Consider the following 27,128-nt stretch of genomic DNA (forward strand, 5'->3'; position numbering starts at 1 on the left):
AGTCCTGCGAAAAGTGACCCCAATCCTCTCCCTTTTTGATTTCTAGTTGAACGGTAGATGGGGCCAATTCCTCCACGGATTTGGTTACTGTAATATTCGGTCTGCGAATTCATGATGATTCATTCGCTTTTCGACAAAGACTGAGACAAATAGCTGTCTACTGTTTTTTAAAAGGACTTTGCTTTTCTACGAAAATGTAAAACAGCGATTGTGGGTACGGAGCCAGTTCTCAAAGGTAAGAAATTTCCTTTTCTATCGTACAACGCAATTTCTATTGTTTCGAAAGAGGCTTTATCCAAAGTAACGTAATGAATCGGGTCGAATGATTGATGGGCTACGGGTACTGTGCAAGACGTATTTGTGTCCGAACACTGTTTTCGGGTAAGACGCAAGAGACGTACCATTTCTCCCCCGACCAATTGTTGTTTCACCAGATCGGAGTAAATAAATATATATGGGTTTTTATCCACAACACTATTGGACATTGCGTGCGTAGAATAAATAGATTTCAATATGTCATATCGAAATTTAGCATAGTCATCAGTTTCGTCTATGGGTGTAACGGTATTTGTTGGAGCATCGTCAGGTTCAGGCTTCGGAACCCCTATCACGGATAGATGTTTGTACACGGCCTGTTTGAAGAAAAACCTGAGATGAGTAGGAACAGCTACATTAGCAGGGTCTGTTTTCAGGAAATAAATCAGATCCTCTATCGTATATGTTGTTGCAGGAAAATAAAATGGTTGTTCGTTAATATAAAGTGTGTTATCCGTACAGGTAGTAGATCCAAATGTTCCCCATTGCGGTTCCGTCAAAAAATGCCAGAATTTCTCGAGAACGGATCTCCTTATTTCCAGGTCGTCGGGGAGAGATTCGATGATGGTAGAGACTAGGTCCTCAGCACTTGCATATGTCCGAACAGGAAGAGTTAACATTCCAGAATCAGTTTCCAAAACATTGTCGTATAGAGTTGAATAATGTAGTTCTGCCAATCCGACTTCCCACAATTCTGGAGACAGATCGATCCGTTTAGCAAGTTTTACGGTGAAATGGGTGAGTGTGTTGTCTGGAAAATATTCCTCCGATGCAGATGATAGGAGGTAAACGTAGAAATTATCGTCCATTCTCGCCGAACACAGAGGACTCACTGGATCGCAGTAACGTCATATTTTGATATAAATATGTTTTGGAAATTATTTTCCCGATAACTGTTTTACGGAAGATGCCTTGATCCATGAATCGAAACTAGGTGGATATCCGAGCCAACGAACCAGGTATTCCAAATTTTTTCCTTTTCCCCGGGTGTTCAAAATTTTGTCAATTTTATACTCTTCGTCAGGATCCGAATAAACTTTCTGCAGTTCATGTTTGTAAAATGTACCTTTTACTGGATCTTCATTTAAGTCATCTAATATGTATACAGGTACAGGTGTTCGCTGAACAAGGGAATGGATTTTGAAAAGTTCTCGTGACCACGTTTGTTCGTATCCCTTCTCGAAATGTCCTTTGACGACAGAAATTCGTACAATATCACCTACATTAAGATCTGAAGAAGGTTGTGAAACATGTTTGTCAGGTTTGTTAAGACGTTTCCACACAATGTAAACGTTTGTTTCGTTGACATCTCGAGGGGCCATTCCTATGGAACTGTGGATTGCTGTATTGTAACCTTCGAGAAGTTGCGGTAAAATATCTACATAGCGTCTTGTCTGTTTTGAGGTGAAATATTTCCACATCCGTTCTTTTAATGTTCTGTTGAAACGTTCCACTACACTCGCTTTCACAGGATAATTTGTTGCTGTCGAGAATTGTACATGTTCATTTTTTAAAAATTTCTGGAATGTAGAATTTGTAAATTCCGTTCCTTGGTCGGTCTGTAGTGTAACAGGTTTCCGTCTGTTTTCTTCGAAAATAGTTTTGAAAGCTTCGGTTACCGAATTGCTTGTTTTATTTTTTAGCGGTAATGCAAAGGCATATTTTGAAAATACGTCGATCACTGTCAGAAGATATTTGTATCCGTCGTTATGTTTTTGTATCGATGTCATGTCGTTGAGATCAGCTTCCCAAAGCATGTCTATGTTCCATACATTGTAATGATTTCGAGGAAACCTTTTTCTCGCAGATTTGTGGAGAGTGTAGGTTTTCTGATGCATCAGCCATTTTTTCACCGTATCGCGGGATATATTTTTATCCCGTACCGCTTTCCACAGACGATCTACAGATGAGAATGAACCATGGTGTCGGGGATCGTAATATATTTTGGTGAGAATTTTATTGTGTTTCAACTTAGAGACTCCCATGACCGATCTCTCTGTCTACGGCTTTTTCTCAGAGGAACCAGTTTGTAAGCGTCAGGTGTTCTCAGAAAAGGTGTAGTTTTCCTGGAAACACGGACTGTCACTTTCTTCTTCTTCTTCTTCTGTCGATGAGACGGTCCAGGGCTTTCCGTTGGCGACGATGAGAAGTTCAACGTTTTCGGATCCGGAAGTGTTTTTTCCTGACGTTCGTTTATCAAATGTTGTGCCGTGGATTGGTACTCATCGATGATATTCTGTAACTGATGACGTGCATTACGGGGTAATGTCTCTGCCAGGTTCTCAGGAAAATACGTCGATTCTGGTGAAATAGTAGAAGAACCGTCGTTATCTTGAACAATAGGAATCTGTAATGGTTCTTTGGATTTTCGACTCAGCCATAAATACTCGTCCAGTTCCTTTCTGTAAAGACGCCATTTTTGATCGTCTGATATATTTTTCATTTTTAGAATATCATTCATCTTCTTATCTAGAACGGATAATTTTTGAGTTATAGACAATTCGGAACCACGAATACGTGCTAACTGTTCCGGTGAAAGGACGATCATCTTTTTGTAAGAAGATGTCATTTCTCAATGAGGAATGAGAGTACCGAGAAGACCCGATAACAAGGAGCCTAGAAGTAAAGGTAGAAATCCTCCTTTCTGAACAAGAAGCTTTCTGCGTTTCTCGATGTTCACTTTCGGTTTCACTAGATTGCGTATGACCGACTTGTAAGGTGTCAGACGACGTTTTGCGCACGGTTTAATTTTCACGTTTCCTTTTAAAACGTTCAGGCAGCATTCGCTGATGAAACGTATCGTTTTTTTCGGAGCACTTTTCAATAATGATTTACGGATTTTGGGCGGTGAATTTTTCAACACGTGCAAGAAAGGTGAATGTTTCTTGAAAGAAGTGGAATGTCTATTCCTGTTAGAACGTGAGTTGGTACGTGTCTTCCTCGTTTTCCTCATCTCGATGTTTTAAACAATCCTGAGGAAGATATACAGTTGAGTAATTCTGGTTGAAAACGTCTGTCTGATAACGTAAAGGATCCGGTGTTGACTGTGAGAGATCAATATACAAATAACTGTAAGGTTGTGCGGTAGCATCTATATATACTTTTTCGAGTTCCTTCATGCGGTGAGGATGAAGTTGTCTTGCAAAAACAGTGAATTGGTTCATATCTCGAGGATTTTTAAAAATAACAAAGTGCTTCACGTTCAACGAAATGTCCCTGCAATTTTTTCCTTGGTGAAAAAGATTCTGTGTTATGAACACCACCGAAATGTTTTTGTGATGGCTACCTTTTGTGAAAAGGTCGGCGACTTTTTCCCCTTGTGCAACCATCATAAGATCATCCAGGATTATAAGTGTAGGAGTTTTTCCGTTCCACGACTGCCAATCGACGATACCTTTATGATATTGCACATCTCGAAGACTTTGTGGAATACTGTTCTCCTGATCGTAACACCATATGATTTTCTTGACGGATCCTTCTACAAGATGAACGATGGAATCGACCATATTTGTCACAAAAGTAGTTTTTCCACTTCCTGATGCTCCGCAAACCATCATGGTGAAAGGATGAGAAAGTTTAGGAATCATGCTGAAGAAACGTCTTACAGATTCTGAAGAAAAATGAAGGTCTGGCAGTCTGCAAACACGTTTTATATCAGCCCTCGAAGGGTTCGAACTCTGGACCGTTACAGACATATTTTAATCTGCACAGTATCCGAAAGGAAACGATAAATGTTCATGGTCGAATTGTCGTTTCAACAATACTGGCTGAAACAGCTTTTTTTCATTTGTACTGATGACTTGGAACTGTTTTGTTCTTCTGATTCGGAAAATATTTTCGACCATAACTTCAGGTTTCTCATTGTTTATCATGTCGCACATGGTATCGAAATTAATCAATTCTGATGTGGAGGTATTCAATGTAATCCCTTTCACTTTACAGATATACTGTGCTTCGGAGAACGGTTTTGTTATTTTCATGCTGTAACTTTTCGGTCCCGTTGAAACAAACTGTTCACAAACCGCATCGGTGCCGAAATCTGCCAATTCATCGGTGAGTTCTCCTAGTGCGTCACCTGTCTGGGGATGGTATTCCATTTCAGGACTATCTATGTAAATTACTGAATCTGTATCACAATAACATACCCTGTCACCCAATTTTTCTAGAAGTTCATAAAGTTTCAGACGAGCATGACATGTTGTGAAGGCAGCGATAGGAACGTTTACTTTCCTGTTCTGACTGACTGCCTCTTCAACATATTTCCAGTTCACTAAAACGGTGTCCTGATTGATGAATACGACTCCTCCGATTATGATATTTGGGTCAATCATTTTATCGAGGAAATCCTTCGATTCCTTGATGATGGCTGTCTGGGAAAGATTGTCCCGTTGGCAGAACTTGCCCCATAAAGAATTAAGGCAGAGTTTAGCCATAGTACGTTTCCCGGGATTGACTTCGATACTGTTTTCTTCCAGCAGAATACCCTCCTTATCGAAATATTCCTGTATGTATTTCTGCTTATCCTCGTCGTTCTGACACCATGAAGGCCACCCGCTCGCTTCCTGTTTTATTTTCAAGAAGGTGTTGACATAACCAGAAAAAAGTCCTCCAGTCTTTGTGACAGGGTCGTACATCGATGTTTCATACTTCCACACTTCCGACACTGACAGTACTTTGTAGCCTAAACTGCAAGCTTTACGCACCTCGGCTATGACCCAAGTTCCTGAAAGTACACGTTGATCATCAGAATGGCTGCATGTACCTTCACATTTTAATCTAAAAGCACATTCCTTGCACAATACAAACATCAGTTTTCCGTGCATTTTTGTAGGTAAAACAGGATGTAAAAGGGTTTTCGGTGGCAGAATAGTACATTTGATGAGTCCCTCCATGTTCAAAACCTCATTTACCGGAGGAATAGAATTTCCTAGAAATATTGTAGGATGTCCGACAGGATAGGCACAGTATTTGTTCACATAAGGGTACAAACTTGTAAAATCGTTGTACTGCAATTTCTCGTTTTCTTTGATCTTGTAATAAGTCCTGACTGTTTCAACTCTTCCTCCATATAAGGCGTCTCGTGGATTCAAAGGAATGCAGCAAACAATAGGATGTGTCGATAAATATCTATTCAGTTCAGGATCTGCTTTCAATATTTTGTTGAAATCGCATTCCCACATAGTGACGACATGGTATCCTTCAGAACGTAAAGCCGCAAGTTTACGACATGTTGTCTCGTATCTGAAGGCTGCAGTGTTCAACATGTCACTGTGTTTCTGACTGTTACTATCCTGATCGGTTTCATCGTCATCTTTCGGATACATATCCCTGTTAACGGATATGCAACGTTGACAACCATGCCAGTAACAGCCCAGGGCCTCATACACTGTTTTCGTCTCCTCGTGATAACCGTCCACTCTGTAACGTCCTCCTATGACATATTTTTCACGAGTACGTCCGCTGTGAAGAAGTATTACATCATTCTGTTCTTCAACGTAGGTCAGCCATTTCAATGCAAACTTCGACATCTGATCTGCATGATGGTAACCTCCTTTAGGAATTATTCCTATAGTGTTAGCAGGCATAAATTTCTGTCTGTAAATTAGTGAACAGGCAGATGCTATTGTGAGGCAATCCTTGAAAATGTCTATTTTGCATATGTCTAGGAAATTCTGTCTCAGCTTCAGACATCCTTGTCTCAACAGGGTAACATCCTTGATGCAGTATTGGAGAAGTTGGTTTCTGTTGTTGAAAGGTATGTTTCGCATGCATTCGACGTCATACCAAGACATGAAACGGTGTTGATCTTCAACTGTTTTCATGTATTCATAACCGTATGCAGAAGGAGGAGGCATCGGTCCAATGTAATTTCTGTTCTTGTAGGTGTTCCACAAATGCGGATAATATCCTTTCTGAACAGGCAAACCGAAAAGTTTCGAAAAGCCTGCAAGATTTGTCTGAACGTAGTTGAGACTGTCACACAAAATGAAGATTTTGGTATGTCATGCTGATGATTTTGGTACCATCTAAGATGACACGAGGTTTCATTTCTCTCTCCAACATTCTCCGTAATAAAAATGTACAATCGTAACCTCGTGCATTATGTGCACAGATGGTTATGTCGGAAAACTTATGCTGCAATTCCAAATAGGACAGAAATGTGTCTACAGGGTCATCCCAGAATATAAACTCTCTTGTTCCACAAACAGAACACGGAACTGTTAAATCCTCTTTTTTGTAACATGCGTGACAGGCCGTCTGCACCACAATAAGATTCGGAACGTGAAGAAAAGTTTTTTCTTTCTCAAAATAAGGAATGTCAGTGTAGCATTCAAAGTCGTAAAACACAAATAGAAATTTTGAGTTCTGTTTAGGTTTCGGTATAGACATGTAACAGAAATGATTTACAGGTTTCACACAATTACATACCGTACAATATTTCATGTTGCATCTATGTACTTTCTCATATCTATTGTTCGTGAGAATAATTCTGAAACATCGGGGACACTGTTGGATTTCGCTGCAGACAGTACCGTTACGGAACGGTGTAGAAACATGATTTGTGAAGCAGTTCTCATTTTTGAAAATTCTGTTACATGTTTGACATATTCTACGAACACCCTGTTCAGGCACACACGGTGGAGTTGAACGGCACATAGAACATAACTGTTTACACAGATGGTTATGAGCTTTCTGAAATATGAGTTCGTTACACCCGCGACATTCTTGTTTTGCCGCAAATGCTCCAACACGGTTCACTATCACATCATAATGCTGTCTCAGGTTATCGTAGAGAAGATATATAAATTTGGAAGCGTTTTCAACCTGTCCTTCAAACAAAACATCTTTAACGTCACGAAGATTGTTGTATACAATAATTTTATATTCTGGGAGAACTTGCTGAAATTTTCTCAGTTCGGGAATTCCACTTCCGACACACGTATTGTCTGTCAGATCTACATCTGCTTTTCGCATAATTTCGAAAACAGGTTTGAGGAGATTTCTGTTTTTTCTGTATTGAGTATAGGAAGGATCGTTATCAGCATAGGCTTTCCCTATGACCAGCGCTTCAGCTAAACAGAGTGGTTTTTTTCTATTTGGCACACCGACGATACTTCTTTTTCGAGTGCTTAACATATAATTAGGTAAACAATATGTTCGATTACCCCCACCACCTCCAACAGGTATATTGACATGGTCTGCTCGTAAAATTAAACGATCTGTAGCAGTGAAGGTTTTCGCACTTTGTAGTATTTTGTACATAATGTTCCACACCATATCACTATGCAACTGATCACATCTATGCCACCCGATGTAAATATCTTTCACAGTTGGGTCAGATATGTTAGACAAAGTTAAACCTATTTTGTCTTCATCCTTGGTGTCTTTTTTAACGTAGATGAGAAGATTTTCAACACCTTCGCGAATCCAAGTGTGAGGATCGACATTTTCTGGTGGGTGTGAGAAACTGAATTCAACACGTCGTCCCTTGGAACGGAATTTAGGATATTCACGTTCTTGAATGTTATGTAATGTTATATTTCCTATCTGTTCACGAGACACTGAAGCACGTTTCCTTTTCTTACCTTTCCCATTTGATGGCTGTTCTGCTGGGGGGTCCGGTCTCCATGATGGTCCTGGCAAAGGCTCCGGGTGTGATCTGGATGCAGCGTTAGTTCCTGTGTCGGATGCCTGCGTCTCATTTTTGACTCGGGATACAGGATCAGGTGTCGACGGGGGGCCTGGGGACTCTTCGGGAATACCTGTCCATCCTCCTTCTGCTGGTGGGTCCGGTCTCCATGACGGTCCTGGCAAAGGCTCCGGGTGTGATCTGGATGCAGCGTTAGTTCCTGTGTCGGATGCCTGCGACTCCTTGGTGACTCGGGATACAGGATCAGGTGTCGATGGGGGGCCTGGGGACTCTTCGGGAATATCTGTCCATCCTCCTCCTGAAAGATCGGGTGCGGATGTTGTCACTGTCCGTAGTAAGTGGTCATACTCCTCGACCAATGAGATATTTTCTCCCGCGATGATTTTCTGCGCAATGTTCGCCAACACTTCCCGTAATTGTGCAGATGTTGTGTAATATCCGTCACGATATAGCACTAACAGATCGTCAGCGGATAACTGTACGTCCATGATCGTACAATGATTATTTCACGAAGACTGTCTTGTGGAGAGAACGCCGTTCTTTATATACGCAAGCATGACGCAACAGTTATCTCCGATCCTAACGGTTCTACTGACCCTATGTAATTATCCTGGAAATGGTTAACCGTCTTCACCACATGTTTTCCTCGTAGATATCGCTATGTAACGGTTTTCAAGTTTATCTGTAAACACAGGATGTAGATAAATTCTTAACGAAGGATTGCCTGAAATGTTTATCTATCGACAAAAGAAGAAGGACGTAGATGAGAAAATAGCTCGGCTCCTAATTGAGCTAGACCGGAAGTGATGACAAATTCGTAATCTGCACGTCGAGACCCTTTCAGTAGAGTGGTCGGAAGGGGGTCTACGATTGAAAATAAAGAAAGTAGGAAACGGCCGGTCCTAGAACAATGAAACCTAGTTCACCGGAAAGAGGCCTTCACTCCGAGTCCAACAAGCTATCAATCATCCTCCTAGGTCAATTAGGAGTCGAGATATAGCGATTTTAAGTTTGAAGGTCATTTCAAGGTCAAGTTGTCCAATCGATAGATCTCGAGGCGTAGAATCCGAATATGGTGTCATTTCCGGTCTAGCACTTCCGGTTACCGAGATATCCGGGTTTGAAGTTTCAAGGTCAACGTCAAGGTCAAGGTCATCTCAAGGTTAAGGTCAAGGTCATCTCAAGGTCAAGGTCAAGGTCATCTCAAGGTCAAGGTCAAGGTCATCTCAAGGTCAAGGTCAAGGTCAAGGTCATCTCAAGGTCAAGGTCATCTCAAGGTCAAGGTCATCTCAAGGTCAAGGTCAAGGTCATCTCAAGGTCAAGGTCAAGGTGTATATGTATATGTAATATATATATATACTCTGACATATGTGTGTGTGTGATATATATATATATATACACACTGTTATTAGCGGTCATTAACTTACGGTTACAAAGGTATACGGTTTTACACTTTAACCATGAGTTATGTGTGTTAGCTGGTTCTGTGACATACTGCGAATGGTTTGTCATTCTCGTTAGCAGAATATGATACCGCTATCCACCCACTTCCGTACAGAGATATCAACATCCACCCATTTCCTTACAGAGATATCAACATCCACCCATTTCCTTTTGATATTGCGAATGGAAAATGAAACTTGTCGAATACACTGACAGTGTTTGTTCTGACATCTTATAGAAGCCATCAAGAATATGGAGAGAGAGAACTTTGTAAGTATTCCAAGTAAATAATTAACATAATCATTTTTTGTATATATATTCAATATATGTTTATTATTTCCATTTATTCAAAATACATATATGGATCAGAAAAAACAGTGTTACTCTGCACACATGTCAAGTTATGTACATTACATATATAGAAATAACGAAAATTGAATAAGATGATTAGTGTGTTAGCATTGTTAGTTTCTAGTTATCCAATTTTCGTTTTTTCAAAATCTCTAGCATCCTCTTCTCCATTTCACCTTCTGTACCCCCCATTTTATCTATACCTCTCTGCTTCCGCACACCTTTGAAAACTTCCATCAGTTCAAAACACACTTTCATGCTGAAGTGGGATGGTACATAGACAGCTTTTTTTGAATTTTCAATAAACCCCTCGAACACCGGACTTGTTTGTTTCTTCTCAAATATGTACGTGAACAGCTTGACGAGGTTGTCGAGCCTAACCTCCATATCCTTGCACATCTCTTCCAGATTTTCCAACAACTCTCCAGCTAAACCATTCTCCTCGCAAAAATCTACAAAGCACGCAATCTGCTTCTCAGCCTGCTTCGCATGGGTCTTGCTCCATAGATTCCTTCTCTCACCTCCACTTTCAGCTTCATTTTTAACATTCGCGTGTAGGAGGTCAAATTCGAACGGTAGGGATGCCATCTGGAAATAAAAAACAAAAAGTAAGACATATGTTTTTTTGTTTTCAGCAAAAGTTTTTCACCATAGGCAACATGATGCAGACACAGTTCATATTAATGCAGATATTCGGTGTGATGACGGGTACGGAAGAGACGTTTCTCAGAAAAATAAGGAATATATTGGCGAAATATCACAGGATAAATCAGCAAAACAGAAATTTCTTCAAGCAACAAATAGACGTCATGAGGGGACAGTTGGACCAGATGGAAGAGGAGCTGGACCGGAGATTCGGTACTCATGATATGCAGAACGAGATTCTGGACGAGTGCCGTACCCACCAAAAAGGGTAAATACCATATTTTATAATACAATATTTTGACACGTCTATTATATTGGAATACATTTTTTCTGGAATTCTCAAATTATAATTTCTTATACACGGATATTTACAATTTTTCGATTAAAGTATCTGATAATTCCCGATTCACACATAGAAACATACTAAATTTAAACATTTTAATCATTACTAATTCGTTCTATATATTTATATGCATTTTCTCACAAAATATTTCTATCTATTTACAGGTTCGATACTCTCCGAAAAAGACATGTAAGACGTTACCAGCATCTAGAATCAGGGAAGAGTTTAAGACGAAAACAAACTTCTTCATCTTCCACAACAGTAAACCCCCCACCCCCTCTGTCTCGAATGCCTACGTCTCCGTCACCTTTGGACCGTTCCAAACCTTCTACGTCTACTACTCACACTCTTACTACAGAACCCGTGCCTCTCGAACCTGCAGCTCTTCCACAAATTCCCCCTCCGAGTTCTGCTCTATTGTTCGGACGCCTGTCCTCCCCCCTGATACCGAATGCTGGTAACTCTACTACTTCACTATCTTCGGGTGGAAATAACCCCCAACCGGAGATAGTGGAGATACTTTCCGGAGAAGAAGGAGCTCAACAGGTATAAGTACCGAATCTCTGGTGAGTTTTCTGTTTTTATATTCTATCGCTTCTAACTTTGTATTCATAGCTCATTTTAAATATATATGTACACGTTCATTACTATTTTTAAATATCGATCTTTTTTTATTTTACCCTCAGTTTCGGAAATTATACCTACGCCGGAATACAGAACAAAAACAATATGCTTTCTCACCGTTCACTCTTCGTCAATTTCTGAGGTGTCCGTCTCTTCTATGATATCTGGGTACCGCCGTGTCGGTGGGGTTCTACTTCCGGAAAACTGTTCCTCCACTTTGTATATGCTGGAAAGAAAAATGAATATTCTTTTTAGTCCACTTATTGTCGGATCGTTACCGTACTCCAGTAATTCCGCAGGATCCAAAACATGGCCGTTCACACCCATTACCGTGCCTATCGACTCGTTTAACATTATACCGGTGTGGAACCATTTGAAAATCTCGTTCAACGGATATACAGAGTCTCGGTAACTTTTTCGAAACATCTGCATTAACGTTGAAACGTCACAGTAATCATCTATCATGTAGGACTTGTGGCACCCTACTCGGTAGACACGTGGGATTTCCTCACTAACTAGCTCCTCCAAATTCTCATAGCGAACCATCTCGATGCCTGAAACAGAATGTCTCAAGTTCTCGCCGGCTCCCATCAGATATTTTGTGGCAACACATTGAGGAGGAACATGCAGATAATCTACATTTATATGCTCGGAATTTAACTCCGTCTCTGTTTCCTGGCATATACAGTTAGTTGAGGTAACCCCCGTAACTACAATGAACGGCCCTGCCTGGTACCCGCGTGCAGCTATATCATCTGCTACTTTCTCCGACCACACACAGTACGGTAAGTGGCTGTACACGGGAGCTCTTTCTGTAACAAAATGTGTCTCGCATAATCCGTGCGTACGATGTTGGGAATAGAACATACTGATCGCAAATCCGTCATTGTCCAATTCCAAAGATCTTTCACGCGATACATTCCTGCTGTAATATGTGACCAGAAGAGATTCTCGGAATCTTACAGGTGCATCTATAATCAGCAACTCACAATTCTTCCCACCAGACAATTTTGGTTTGACCGACGACTTCACTTTCCCTAGACCAGAAATCGTAGCAGGGTATGCCAGACACGTTGTTTTACATGGAGAGTACTCCGTATAGCCATATAAGGGGTTAGACACAACATTCTTCAGAATATTCTGTTTCCTCCTCCTCCTTGAATGTTTACCGTCATCATCGATACGTTTTCCTCTACAACGTTTTAGTTTCTCGTATACATGATGGGCGGCATTTTTTTCCTCCCAACTACGTCGAAATTCTGCTTCGCTAATACAACTACCCTCATACCATTTCTCTTCCGTACTCCCACCTGGACGTATCGATGATTCCGGTAAACTTTCAGGAGCAGGTACGTCACTACTACAATCCGAAACTGGTTCAGCTGGGGATAATTTTCCAATCACCCCACCGAAAAACGTCAACACCCAGGACACCAAACCCATCATACTTACCTTCGAATAGCGGTTCTATCGCTTCCTCCGGTAACAACTATCTCCAATCATGTACACAGCTGAAGATGTCTGGTGAATAGTGAAATTCAAACACAACGGAACTTTTTATATACCTACCTACCCCTCCTCTTCCTCGCTGATAACTTCTCCCTGAAGTTCCTTGCGCATCCTCTCGCGCAGAGCGTCGAGTGCCCACGTACCTCGTCGATCCTCCTCCCCCGGTATCACATACACATCCACCTCTTCGGAGAAACGTAATGTTTTCTTTTCTTTCCTTCCGTTCTCCATCCAGCAAAAACAGTATCACATTTTCTCTATCTTTGCATAACCAGCACATGTTCCTACACAAATAGCATTTATCTAAACTAAACTCATAACCAACGCCCCTAAAAACCAATTACACACATCCGCTCTTTTCCTTTTTCCCGCTCTCCATTCCGCCGCCTACTAACGTATCCTGCACACAGTCATACCTTATCAACGTTCCCACAAACTTCTACACGCCCATTCCAAGAAACATCCGACATGTCCCAACACGTGTTCCACAATCTCTCCATATCATTTCAACATCCCAACACATTTCCTTTCCAACTCCTTTATCTTCTCAACAGTCCACTCTTATCAACTTCAACAGTCATTTACGCCCCCAACCGAAACGGAAACCCATATCATGGTTCACTTCCTCAATAACAACAGGAAACCCCAACCCATATCAACATTCCCAGAAAACCGTCACCTCATCATTAACAACAGGAAACCATCTTATCAATTCCCCCACAGACTTTTCCTCCTCCCCCCAATCAAAACACTCCTCACAAATTAATCACAACCCATTCAATGACGTCACACCAATCAAATCCCTCCTAACAAAATAAACCCCACCCATTTATGACGTCATCACCCAAAACACCCACCCTTGCTTGCCCACACTGCTTGGTCATCAATTGATCTGTGATCGATCTTTTCCAATCAATTGATTTATCGGACTCTACGCGGGTGCATAACTACTACGGTCCAGAAACTCTTCTTCCAACTGAATTTAAATACGGTCCAGAAACTCTTCTTCCAACTGAATTTAAATACCGTCCAGAAACTCTTCTTCCAACTGAATTTAAATACCGTCCAGAAACTCTTCTTCCAACTGAATTTAAATACGGTCCAGAAACTCCTCTTCCAACTGAATTTAAATACGGTCCAGAAACTCTTCTTCCAACTGAATTTAGATACGGTCCAGAAACTCTTCTTACAACTGAATTTAAATACGGTCCAGAAACTCTTCTTCCAACTGAATTTAAATATTGTCCAGAAACTCTTCTTCCAACGGAATTTAAATACGGTCCAGAAACTCTTCTTCCAACTGAATTTAAATACGGTCCAGAAACTCCTCTTCCAACTGAATTTAAATACGGTCTAGAAACTCTTCTTCCAACTGAATTTAAATACGGTCCAGAAACTCCTCTTCCAACTGAATTTAAATACGGTCTAGAAACTCTTCTTCAACTGAATTTAAATACGGTCCAGAAAATCTTCTTCCAACTGAATTTAAATACGGTCCAGAAACTCCTCTTCCAACTGAATTTAAATACGGTCCAGAAACTCCTCTTCCAACTGAATTTAAATACGGTCCAGAAACTCTTCTTCCAACTGAATTTAAATACGTTCCAGAAACTCTTCTTCCAACTGAATTTAAATACGGTCCAGAAACTCCTCTTCCAACTGAATTTAAATACGGTCCAGAAACTCTTCTTCCAACTGAATTTAAATACGGTCCAGAAACTCTTCTTCCAACTGAATTTAAATACGGTCCAGAAACTCCTATTCCAACTGAATTTAAATACGGTCCAGAAACTCCTCTTCCAACTGAATTTAAATTCGATCCAGAAACTCTTCTTCCAACTGAATTTAAATACGGTCCAGAAACTCTTCTTCCAACTGAATTTAAATACGGTCTAGAAACTCTTCTTCCAACTGAATTTAAATACGGTCCAGAAACTCTTCTTCCAACTGAATTTAAATACGGTCTAGAAACTATTCTTCCAACTGAATTTAAATAAGGTCCAGAAAATCTTCTTCCGACTCAATTTAAATACCGTCCAGAAACTCCTCTTCCAACTGAATTTAAATACGGTCCAGAAACTCCTCTTCCAACTGAATTTAAATACGGTCCAGAAACTCCTCTTCCAACTGAATTTATATACGGTCCAGAAACTCTTCTTCCAACTGAATTTAAATACGTTCCAGAAATTCTTCTTCCAACTGAATTTAAATACGGTCCAGAGACTCTTCTTCCAACTGAATTTAAATACCGTCCAGAAACTCTTCTTCCAACTGAATTTAAATACGGTCTAGAAACTCTTCTTCCAACTGAATTTAAATACGGTCCAGAAACTCCTCTTCCAACTGAATTTAAATACGGTCCAGAAACTCTTCTTCCAATTGAATTTAAATACGGTCCAGAAACTCTTGTTCCAACTGAATTTAAATACGGTCCAGAAACTCTTCTTCCAACTGAATTTAAATACGGTCCAGAAACTCCTCTTCCAACTGAATTTAAATACCGTCCAGAAACTCTTCTTCCAACTGAATTTAAATACGGTCCAGAAACCCTTCTTCCAACTGAATTTAAATACGGTCCAGAAACTCTCCTTCCAACTGAATTTAAATACGGTCCAGAAACTCTTCTTCCAACTGAATTTAAATACGGTCCAGAAACTCCTATTCCAACTGAATTTAAATACGGTCCAGAAACTCCTCTTCCAACTGAATTTAAATACGGTCCAGAAACTCTTCTTCCAACTGAATTTAAATACGGTCTAGAAACTCTTCTTCCAACTGAATTTAAATACGGTCCAGAAACTCTTCTTCCAACTGAATTTAAATACGGTCCAGAAACTCCTCTTCCAACTGAATTTAAATACGGTCCAGAAACTCCTCTTCCAACTGAATTTAAATACGGTCCAGAAACTCTTCTTCCAACTGAATTTAAATACGGTCCAGAAACTCTTCTTCCAACTGAATTTAAATACGGTCCAGAAACTCCTCTTCCAACTGAATTTAAATACGGTCCAGAAACTCTTCTTCCAACTGAATTTAAATACGGTCCAGAAACTCTTCTTCCAACGGAATTTAAATACGGTCCAGAAACTCCTATTCCAACTGAATTTAAATACGGTCCAGAAACTCCTCTTCCAACTGAATTTAAATTCGATCCAGAAACTCTTCTTCCAACTGAATTTAAATACGGTCCAGAAACTCTTCTTCCAACTGAATTTAAATACGGTCTAGAAACTCTTCTTCCAACTGAATTTAAATACGGTCCAGAAACTCTTCTTCCAACTGAATTTAAATACGGTCTAGAAGCTCTTCTTCCAACTGAATTTAAATACGATCCAGAAACTCTTCTTCCAACTGAATTTAAATACGGTCTAGAAACTCTTCTTCCAACTGAATTTAAATACGGTCCAGAAACTCTTCTTCCAACTGAATTTAAATACGGTCCAGAAACTCCTCTTCCAACTGAATTTAAATACCGTCCAGAAACTCTTCTTCCAACTGAATTTAAATACGGTCCAGAAACTCCTCTTCCAACTGAATTTAAATACGGTCCAGAAACTCCTCTTCCAACTGAATTTAAATAAGGTCCAGAAACTCTTCTTCCGACTCAATTTAAATACGGTCCAGGAACCTTTTTCTCAATGAAACAATACGCAACTTGGACTGAATTTAAATTGTGCGAGAAAGGAGGTTCCGGTAAAGCAGCTGAATCCATTAGAACCCATTAGAATGTATGCGTTCCTGGACGTTGGACAACCCTGCCTCTAGGTGACAACAAGTTTACCACTGAACTGTAACAACAAAAATTACCTATTTCAGATGAATCACATAAAACACGTATCAAAACACACTGGTACAAAATATCATTACAAGAGAGTTCAATATGACGATAAATTCGTTATTTTAGAATAATGCCTCTTTAACATATTCATAAATGTTGACACCTAGTCGCCGTTACTGGGCATGTACGAGAGGCTAAGATAGTGAACCCGCTAAGTACGTTCAAGCAGGCATAATGAAAATTCAAAATAGATGAGTTATTAGTCTAAACACTCTGTACTCTGTGATGCAAATTGTTCACTTCCGGTCATCAGTAATACCCACCCCCAAGTCCAGATCTGACGTTATGAGGAATTTTCACACGTCTAAATATTACTTACTGGCCACTGTGACTGTATGCACTGGATTCACTGGAATGACGTAATTAGTTTGAACCATCGTAGGTGCTGGCGGGTAAGAAATCAGTGGATAGGGCGGCGGGGGTTGCATGTAGAAAGACATCTGTTCGCTACGAGGGGCAATTGCAGTGATTTCAATTATCTGAAAATATAACAGTGGCCAAAAATTACACTGTGGAAATCATAATACAAGGTCCGCCCATAAAGAAACCGAACCGTCAAGAAAAAGAACCAAACCAAATAAAAAGGTTTTATATTCTGGCAACACTGCAAAACTTCCCGGCCGTGCATGTTTCAACCTGTTACAGGCAGTCGGTATCTGGGAAAGCGTGCTTCAGATGCAGGTTGTATGCAGGCGGCGTACAAAATACGGGCACCAAGATGGAACAACGTTACAGCATAAAGTTTTGTTACAAATTGGGTAAATCGTTTACCGAAACGTTACAGATGATACGGGCAGTGTATGGTGATGGAGCATTATCAAGAACTCAGGTGTATGATTCGTACAATTGTTTCAAATGTTGACGTGAAAGTGTCGAGGATGAACCAAGATCAGGACGCCCTTCAATGTCAAGGAATGACGACAATGTGGAAAACGTTCGAGCACTGGTGAGAGGTGATAGACGTTTAACCACGCAGCAACTGCCAGATATGCTTCACACTGTACAAGGAAGTGCTTGGTCGACTCAGAAACAGGATGAAGCAAGTTACGAAGGACCTCTGTGAATCTGGCCAATGGTTTCTGTTACACGATAATGCTCGGCCTCATACCGCATTGTCTCTACAACAATACCTTGCTAAGCATTCAGTGACAGTAATCAATCACCCTGCATATTCTCCGAACTTATCGCCTGCTGATTTATCTCTTTTTCCCAAGCTTATGATGGCTATGATAGGGCGAAGATTTGACGGCGTCGCGGACATTAAATGAAATATTACGTGTATTTTACGAACACTTACTGTTAATGACTTCAACAGTGTTTCCAAGATCTGTACAAACGCTGGTCAAAGTGTATTGCCTCCTCTGGTGATTATTGTGAATTTGTTACAGTCATTTGAAGGTAATTTTGTTTTCTTTCCTAACAGAGAAGTTCGGTTCTTTTATGGGCGAACCTTGTATTAAGCATACATACGTACAAAACACGCACGTACAAACACACACACATGCTTTTAAAAGAGAAGATGTCTACTGGCGATCGAACCGAGGATTTTAAAATTATGCTCCACATTCATGGATTGCTAAGTCTGTACCATCTACTTCAATATTAATTTTACCTTCTGATTTCACAGAATGGAAAATAAAACTATCTCAAATTCAACTGTGATCTGAGACACCATTCTTAAGATTCCAATATAAAAATTAATAGTAATGCTTGCAATCTTGTGATTTGGGTTCAGATTCACACATTTCAAAGACATGGTATTTCTTGTGATGATATGTGATCTGATGAAGGGTGATGCATATCTTTGTACTACAAGGAAATTGAAGCTCTGTGCATCTATATTTTCTGTTAAATAGCTGAATGTACATGGAAGCAGTATGATGGAGAAAGATAAAGTCAGAGTTGTTCTTGAAGGGGAATTGTCCAAAAGAAATTCGCAAGGAGATGGTTGTTATGTAAAAGCATAAAGACATCCTATAACATTGTAAATTTCAGGCATATGATATTTTAGATGTGGTCAAAATCCTGGTTCAGTCTGATCACATTCCAGGTCATTCCTTCAGTCATTGACTGATTGATTGTGTTGGTATTTTAAGTCCACTTTATGCACCATCAGTCTAATTGGGACTGGACCTACAGTTTAAAGTGGGACCCAAACCACTAGGTGCCTCTACTGGTTATTGAACCTGGGTTCAACCTTGATTACAAGGTGATGACGCTACCACTAGGCCATGGGGAAGGTCCTCTATATTTCTTTCAGTCATTGATAATAGAAAGATGCAGTCTTTATCATGGAAGATCACAAAATACCTGTGCATCAGTTGCCCAAGAGGGGGTAAAAATTAATGTGCGTTCAGTGGAATCATTCATGACTATTTCCATATACAGAAATAGAGTTCCAGATAAATTTCCAGAATAGTGACAGTTCTCCAGAAAACTGAAATCACAAGATCTGCTAACCCTGTCCAAGAATTATTGAAATATTTTTTATTTTTCTGAATATTGAAATTTAAAGTAAAAGGTAGCCAAATGATGGTGACGACATGGTTCTCTACCCAGGAAGGAAAGTGTCCAAACAGCAAAAGGAAATGTTCTAGCGTCAGTGATTTAGCCTTTTAGGTAATAATGATTACCCGATTACCTGCCAATAGATAGTAAACGTAAGGGTGCATTCGCCCACTCACTTGAAAATGATGGACGAATCATAAAACAAAAGTGTAGCATACATGGCCAGATTTAGGCTTAGGGAAAACTTGAGGAGAATATTTCATCTCTCAGTCTTTAGGGCATCTGTCTACCATCCAAAAAAATGAGTTCGATCCCTGTCAGTGGAGAACCGTGATTTTTTACACCTGTTTAAGCAGTTCGGGCACAAATCCAGCATCTTCTAAAGTGGGTACTTGGAGGAAACTCTGAGGGTAAAGGGCGAAAGGGGCATGGTGCTGATAACATCACCCTCACCTTTGGCCGTGATCAAGAAAGAGTGGGGGTCTAACTCCACACCCCAAAACACCTTCAGGGTGTGGTGCAAAGTACAGGGAAGCACTTTACTTTCTTTACTTTTTATCATTTAATACAAAACTGGTAAAAAAGTAATCATTTTTTGTGCCAGAGTGGACTCCATAAAGAAGGCTCTGCCGGTAACAGTATGACTAACTATGCAGCACATTATAATACATGGTGACTCTACCACATCACTGTAGATTTTAAAATTTGGCTACCAACAGTACAATGAAAATATAAAGGCATGATATACGTGATACAGAAAACATAAAAACATAACAAAGCATATGCTGCACTTGTTTTTTTTTAAAAAATAAATAAACTTTCCAGAGTGAAAAAAGTAAAGTAAAGTGTTCCCCTGTACATAGCACCACGCCATGAAGGCGTATAGGGGGTGTGGGGGTAACGCCCCACACTTTCTTGATCCGGTCGTGAGTGGGGGTGATGTGATCAGCATCACGCCCCTGACCGCCTTTACCCCCCAGGATTTCCCCCAGGTAACCATGTTATTCGACGCTGGGTGGGCGCCGGGGCCGTTTCCACCGTTAGAAAAGTTCCCGGATTTGAACCGGCCGGGGATCGAACCCGGGACCTTGAGCATGGTAGTCAGACGCGTTACCGACTGAGACACCGCGGCCACTTTCCAGAGTGAACTTTAGTTATTAAAAAAAGTGAACTGTATTAGAACACCACCGCGTTCAGCGATTTTGTACCCTGGGGGCATATTTGTTCCGCGTGTTTTTGATGACGTAATTGTTTGGAATTGTGGGTGTGGTGGGGGAATTTGCCTGTTTCCGGTGATGTTAATTATTTGAAATTCTCGGAATTGTGGGTGCGGTTTTGACTTTGATGTCGGAGACTGGAATGGGGGAGGGTGTGAGAGAAGAATGGTCGGTATAGGAATTGCATTAAGGGATAACAGATGGGCATCTGATTGAATGTGTTGACCTTGAGTGGATAAAAGGAGCTGAATTTTAGGAAAGGGTGGGAGAGAAGAGTGGTCGGTAGAGTAATTGTTTTATGAGTAAAGAGATGGAACAGTTTAATGTGGGATCCGGGTATCGAACCCGATACCCCCTTGATTACAAGGCTAAAATGTATTTGTTCGAAACACTGATTTTGTGTAAGATTCTAGTGGTGTATCAAAATATGTGAAGTTCCGATAATAAAATATATTTTATACAGAAAAGATGTTATGTTTTTCAGTATACATAGATATGAGGTACAAAATTCCCGTTCTCCATTTGATGTCCACACTGAGAATGTTGGAGAAAATTACAATGAACTGAAAAAAAAATGTCCAGTAAAGTATATATATATTAAACCGCGGGTTCATAAAGAGCAACATAAGTAGCGAATAACGAGAGAAAAGTTGTTTTCTGCAAGGACAATGCCCCACTTCCTTATAGGGTAAAACAGCTGCAATCATTGTCAGCATTTTTAAAAAGTGTTTTCGAAGTATGCATGTGAGACCTTTTTGCAGTTACAGCGGCTTTTTATTATGAGCCTGCATACCAGATGTGCGACGCATTAGAGTTCTTTATTACATTGTTATTCAGAGTCTATATATGCGTGTTTCCAGACAGGCCGATTGCATGTGAAGGTTATGTAGCTGAGAAACTGCTCGGGGGCTGAATCTAAAGTCTAGAATGAATCCAACAGAGGTTGTTCATATAGCATGCGGTTCTATAGTGATGACACCAGGCAGATTTTATGTTCGATGTAAAGTTTAGGCACGGAGAGAGTCCGCTTTATGCGCTGATAGGTTAATCTGAACAAAACCCACTTTATGCACTGAAGATAATCGGGAGTAGGATGTATATACCCAGGACCCTCGGGACAGGATCTACACTGCGGATTGAAGCGATGTTTAAAGTTCGCTTTATGCACTGTTAGACCAATCGGGACAGAACCTCTACGGTCAAAATTAAAAAAAACATCAGTATTAACCATTTTATATTTAAACTATTATCTTTATTGTCCTTCTCTCTGTATACAAAAGCTAATCAGGAACTTTAAACAAATGGAATTAAATATCCAATTTTCACAACCTCGGGAATCGAATCATTTAATTAAAAACTTCAGCTTTAACAATTTTATATTTAAACTATTTTCTATTTCGCCCACAACCGAGCAGCCGCCGCCACAACTGCACACAAAACACAGCCGTCATAATGTTTTTATAAAAATACTATTTTTCCACAGATGGACTAATCGGGACCTATGTTGGGGGGATCAATAGCAATTGACTCCATTCGAGGGTGGTGAATGCGGAAAACATGTTTAATGTGTAAAACGTTGTTCTTTTTTCTTATTTTTTTAGTAATTCCTGGAAAGCGTAAGACTTTTGTCAGTCGTTAATTGAAAAAAAAGTAAGAAGCATTCACACACGCAGAATGTAATGTTATTACAATTGATTTATTGAAAAATTGTGAACTAGCGCTATTGCGAATCGAGTTCGTTATAAAAAGCAGGCTGAAAAGAAACAAAAATCTCCGGCAAATGAATATTATTGAGCCACTTCGGTGACTGAGTAAATTTAGTGATCAACACATGATCTCTTTACCGAATCTTCAGGACACGAGTTCTTCCTTTGTCACAGTGGCTTATTGGTTAGCGTCCTCCTTTACCGAGCAATCCAAAATCGACCTGGACAAAAGTGTCCCTGGATCTTTCGTCTTCGTATTTACTATTTGCCTGAAAATGCAGAAAAATTACGTGCAATGAGAAGAATATAAATTCACAAGAATTATCCCGGAAATTCATCTAGATTTCAGAATTTCGCTCGTTTGCTACAAAACGTTGTTTCCAGGCTGAACTAAAAGTTGACATTTTGGTCCCTTCCGAAAATATTACTCTTACATTTCAATGTTGATATCAAGTTCCTACAATCAATGATTAATGTATGTACAATTTATGACGTGTACTCAATGGTTTCCTTTTGATTATTTTTATTCACATTCGTGATAAGAATGCGAAGCAAAGGACCGAAATGAGAAAACTAATTGCCACACATGAAAAGAGTTGTAAATTACGAACATTTCTCTTGATCTACCAATATCAAACGATATCGTGAAGTGTGGAACAAACTAGTACAGGTAGTAGGCACCGAACTCAATGTAATTCCTTTCAATAAAATATTAATTTCTTCCTATAACTTCTTTAATAGAGCATTCAAGATGCACCAGTTTGAGTTCAGAGAAAGAGAGAGAGAGAGAGAGGGAGAGAGAGAGAGGTTTTAATTCGCATGTTCCTAGAATTGCAAATAATCGTTGGAATTTTCTTGAAACACACTTTCAAAACACATAATTTTTCTTACATGCATACCAGTTGGTAAAATTTATAGGTTGCCACTATTTTCTAAAATAAACCAGGGGTCTTGGGTTCGAATTCCGGCTTGGGCATGGATGTTTGTGAGTGCCCATTCATCAATTTTATCATATCATCACTCATCCCCATCTTCGCAAATTAGCCCAAAGTGGCACAAAAAGCGAAGTAAAATAAAGCAAATCAATCAAGCAATGAATCAATCATTAAATTAAAAGAGCCTCGCAATTATTTCCGTATGAGACGAACACGATTAGCAATAACGCTAGCACAGATAGAAATATTTTCAAATAAATTGTAATAACATTACAGACTGCGTGTTCGAAACGAGGCAGCAAACACATTATTTTTTGCATTTGTTCGTTCGTGGATTTCCCCAATCTCACGTGTATCTTGCAATTGTTGATATTGCATGATACACGAAACACTCCGCGGTGATGTGGTCATCACAGCTCGCTTCGGCGCCAGGTCTCTCGGGTTTAAATCCTGGCCTAGACATCGGTGTCATTTGTTATTTCATCATATCATCCTCATCTTCACGATTAGCCATAGATGGCAGAAAAGCGAATTAAAATAAACAAAATCAATCAATCAATTATGGAGATATTTTAGAATGAGTAATCTTGAATGTCAGTCTGCCCATTATTTCTCTTGGTCTGTTTATAAATATTGTGAATGCTTCTTACAACATCGGAAGTATATCATTAATGTTTTGTATTTTGTCCAGGCAAGACTCCCAAGTTGTTGTTTTCAAGTCGTCTCTCTCGACGAGGAACGCTAGTGGCAACCCTGCCACGCGCTCCTGGTAGTTATGTCAGAACAAGCGTTTGCTGTGTTGGGTTGCATATGTACAGGATAGATTTTAAGCGCTTATAGCGCAGAAACTAAGCGCTTTCGAGGTAAACTTTATAGGAAAAAGTTACTTATTTTTATGTTACCTACCAGCACCCAAGCGTTGTTGAAAGAGTTTTGCCACACCCTGTACATATATATTGAATACTATAACGAAAAAGTGAAACATAAATCTGCATTGGTGAACGTTATAAAAATTGTCAAGTGCATGCTCCCAACCTCAAATTTACTGCAACAGTAGTATTGCAATGAAATTAACGCCACTCTCTGTCCTGTCTGTTTAAACTCGTAAGAGGTGGTCATTAATCTCTCACTGAGTGAAGTTATTGTCTAATATTATGAAATAAAATACTCATAATAAATACGTAAATATTTTAATATCATATTTACTCGAATCATTCAATCATAAAAGCAAATATTTTCTTCAAGAAAGTACCTCTACAATACAATTCTATAAATTCCTTGCGTTAACTTTATAATACCCACATAACCTTTTCACCAGCAATAAAAGTATAACTGCATGTTGTCAGTTGCACAGTACTTCACTTGGATATACTGTACTGAAGCAGAAATCCCATTGATAATGTAAGGAAATATGACACTTTCTTTTGTACAATTCAATTGTTTCACTTATATGCAAGAGTTAAGTTGTTTGCTTTACAAAGAAGAGAGAAGTTGCTTTATGCATCTGTGGAAAAATAGTATCTTTATAAAACATTACGGCGGCTGTGTTTTGTGTGTAGTGGCGGTGGCGGCAGCGCGGTTGTGTGGAATATAGATAATAGTTTAAATATAAAATGGGTAAAGCTGATGTTTTTAAGCAAACAGTTCCGGGTTCGATTCCCGAGGTTGTCAAAATTGGATATTTAATACCATGTGTTTTAAAGTCCCGATTAGCTTTTGTGCACAAAGGGAAAATGAACGAGAGTGTAAATAGGGTGTAAACGTTAATGATGAAATCAAGAGATCCCGGGTACGATTCCCAATGTTCTCAAATTGCCTAATAATTATCTTCTCTTTTTTTTTAAAAAAAAATAGTGTGTTATCGGTCCCGATTAAAATTTATGCACGAACAGATATTCAAAATGCAAAACAAAATGGCTGATAATGTTGTTGTGTATTCAAAAGGTTCCAGGTTCACTTCTTTTCAATTAACGACTGACAAAACTATCACGGTTTCCAGGAATTACTAAAAAATAAGAAAAAAGAACAACATTTTACGCATTAAACATGTTTTCCGCATTCCCCACCCCTCAAATGGAGTCAATTGCTATTGGTCCCCCAAACCCCCCAGGGTTTCCCCCAGGTACCCATGTCATTCGACGCTGGGTGGGCGCCGGGGCCGCTTCCAACGTTAGGAAAGTTCCCGGATCGAACCCGGGACCTTGAGCATGGTAGTCATATGCGTTACCGACTGAGCCATCGCGGCTGAAACTTTTAATTAAATGGTTCCGGGTTCGAATCCCGAGGTTGTCAAAATTGGATATTTAATACCATGTGTTTTAAAGTCCCGATTAGCTTTTGTACACAGAGAGAAGGACAATATAGAAAATAGTTTAAATATAAATGGTTAATGCTGATGTTTTTAATCAAACTGTTCCGCGTTTGATTCCCTATGTTGGCAAAATTGGATACTTAGTTCTAATGTTCGGATTCTACACAACAAGACCTTTCAATAGAATAAATGGAAGATGGGTCTACGGTCAAAATTAAAAACAACAACATGGCGGCCCCCATTGTCATAACGACCTGAGATGACAATTAAATGTATAATATTACATAGTAATCATGGGTGATGTTTATTGTCAACTAGTTGTTGTTGGTAAATTTGGAAACTTGAGAAACCTGTCCGGAAAATTTTTCGATTATCCTACAGTTAAAGTAATTGCATATTCGGAATCTTTACAACAAGACCTTTCAATAGAATATATGGAAGATGGGTCTACGGCCAAAATTAAAAACAACAACATGGCGGCACCCATTGTCATGGCAATTAAATGTATAATATTACATAGTAATCGTGGGTGTTGTTTATTGTCAGCTAGTTATTGTAGGTAAATTTGAAAACTTTAAAAACCTGTCCGGAAAATTTTAAGGACTGTCCAGTCGTCCATAATTGAACTAGGGTGAAGGCAATTGTAGATTCGGAATCTGTACGTCAAGACCTTTCCACAGAGTATATGGAAGGGAGTCTACGGTCAAAATAATAAAAACATGGCTGTGCCTGTACCATGGGCTGTACTAACGAATATTTGCTTGTAAAATGTGTTGCAAGTGAACGTATGCGGCTAAACGGGAAAATCAATTCATAAAATCCTGTTTCCATAATAATAAAGAAGAAGCATGCACAACGAGGTGAACAATGATAAATATTTCTTCCATTTTTTTATCGTGTGTCATTGTTATTTACTGTTTGACATACCATGTATTTTGTTTCTTGCAATTTGCCTTAAATGACTGCAAGAGCATATTATAAGATTGTTTAATTGCACGATCAGATAAAAGTAATTTGAGAACACTCGAGTGTTGATACAAACCGAAAATATCACCCAGTTACGTTTTCTTGTTGATATAATTGTAAAACTTCCGTTGGGATGTAGAGGGAGTATAAAAATATTACAATTTCCCTTTACTGCATCCAGCCAAGTGTTATTGCAATTCCATTTTGTCCGCAGAATGGAACAGAGCATAGAACTTTGGCTGTAGTATATATATCTATTGCTATATGAACCGAGCACGTCGCATTTTAGTTCGTAAAGCTTTCTCTCCTCCCGATATATAAATAACACATATTTTATTTCGAATATTATTTGTTTTGGGCATAATTTACATCCGAGAGGACAAACGCCATTGTTGTTTCAATATTTCTTTCCATTCGGGAAAACGCAAACACATTTTACATTTCACAACGTAGGTTACTCAATTAAGTGCAAGGAAAATTCCGTATACTACTTACAGGAAATCATGGTCCACCTGTAACACGTTATCGTGCAATCAAAAAAATAAATATAATAAACATCTCCTTACATGAACAATAGGTCCAAATCCGAGCATAAGGAAGTTGTTATATCTCTTTTTAGCATTAAAAAGAAATACAGATTTTTTTTAAAAAAAAAAGTCTATTTATGCAAGCATATTTTTCTCCCCTTTGCAACCGAGAACCGATAGTTGCTTTCGTTGTCAATGACAAATCATTCACGTGGAACTCGCACAACAATAAATGGCAG

The sequence above is a fragment of the Lepisma saccharinum genome, chromosome 6 (genome assembly GCF_977018435.1).
Source record: "Lepisma saccharinum chromosome 6, izLepSacc3.1, whole genome shotgun sequence".
Classification (NCBI taxonomy): domain Eukaryota; kingdom Metazoa; phylum Arthropoda; class Insecta; order Zygentoma; family Lepismatidae; genus Lepisma; species Lepisma saccharinum.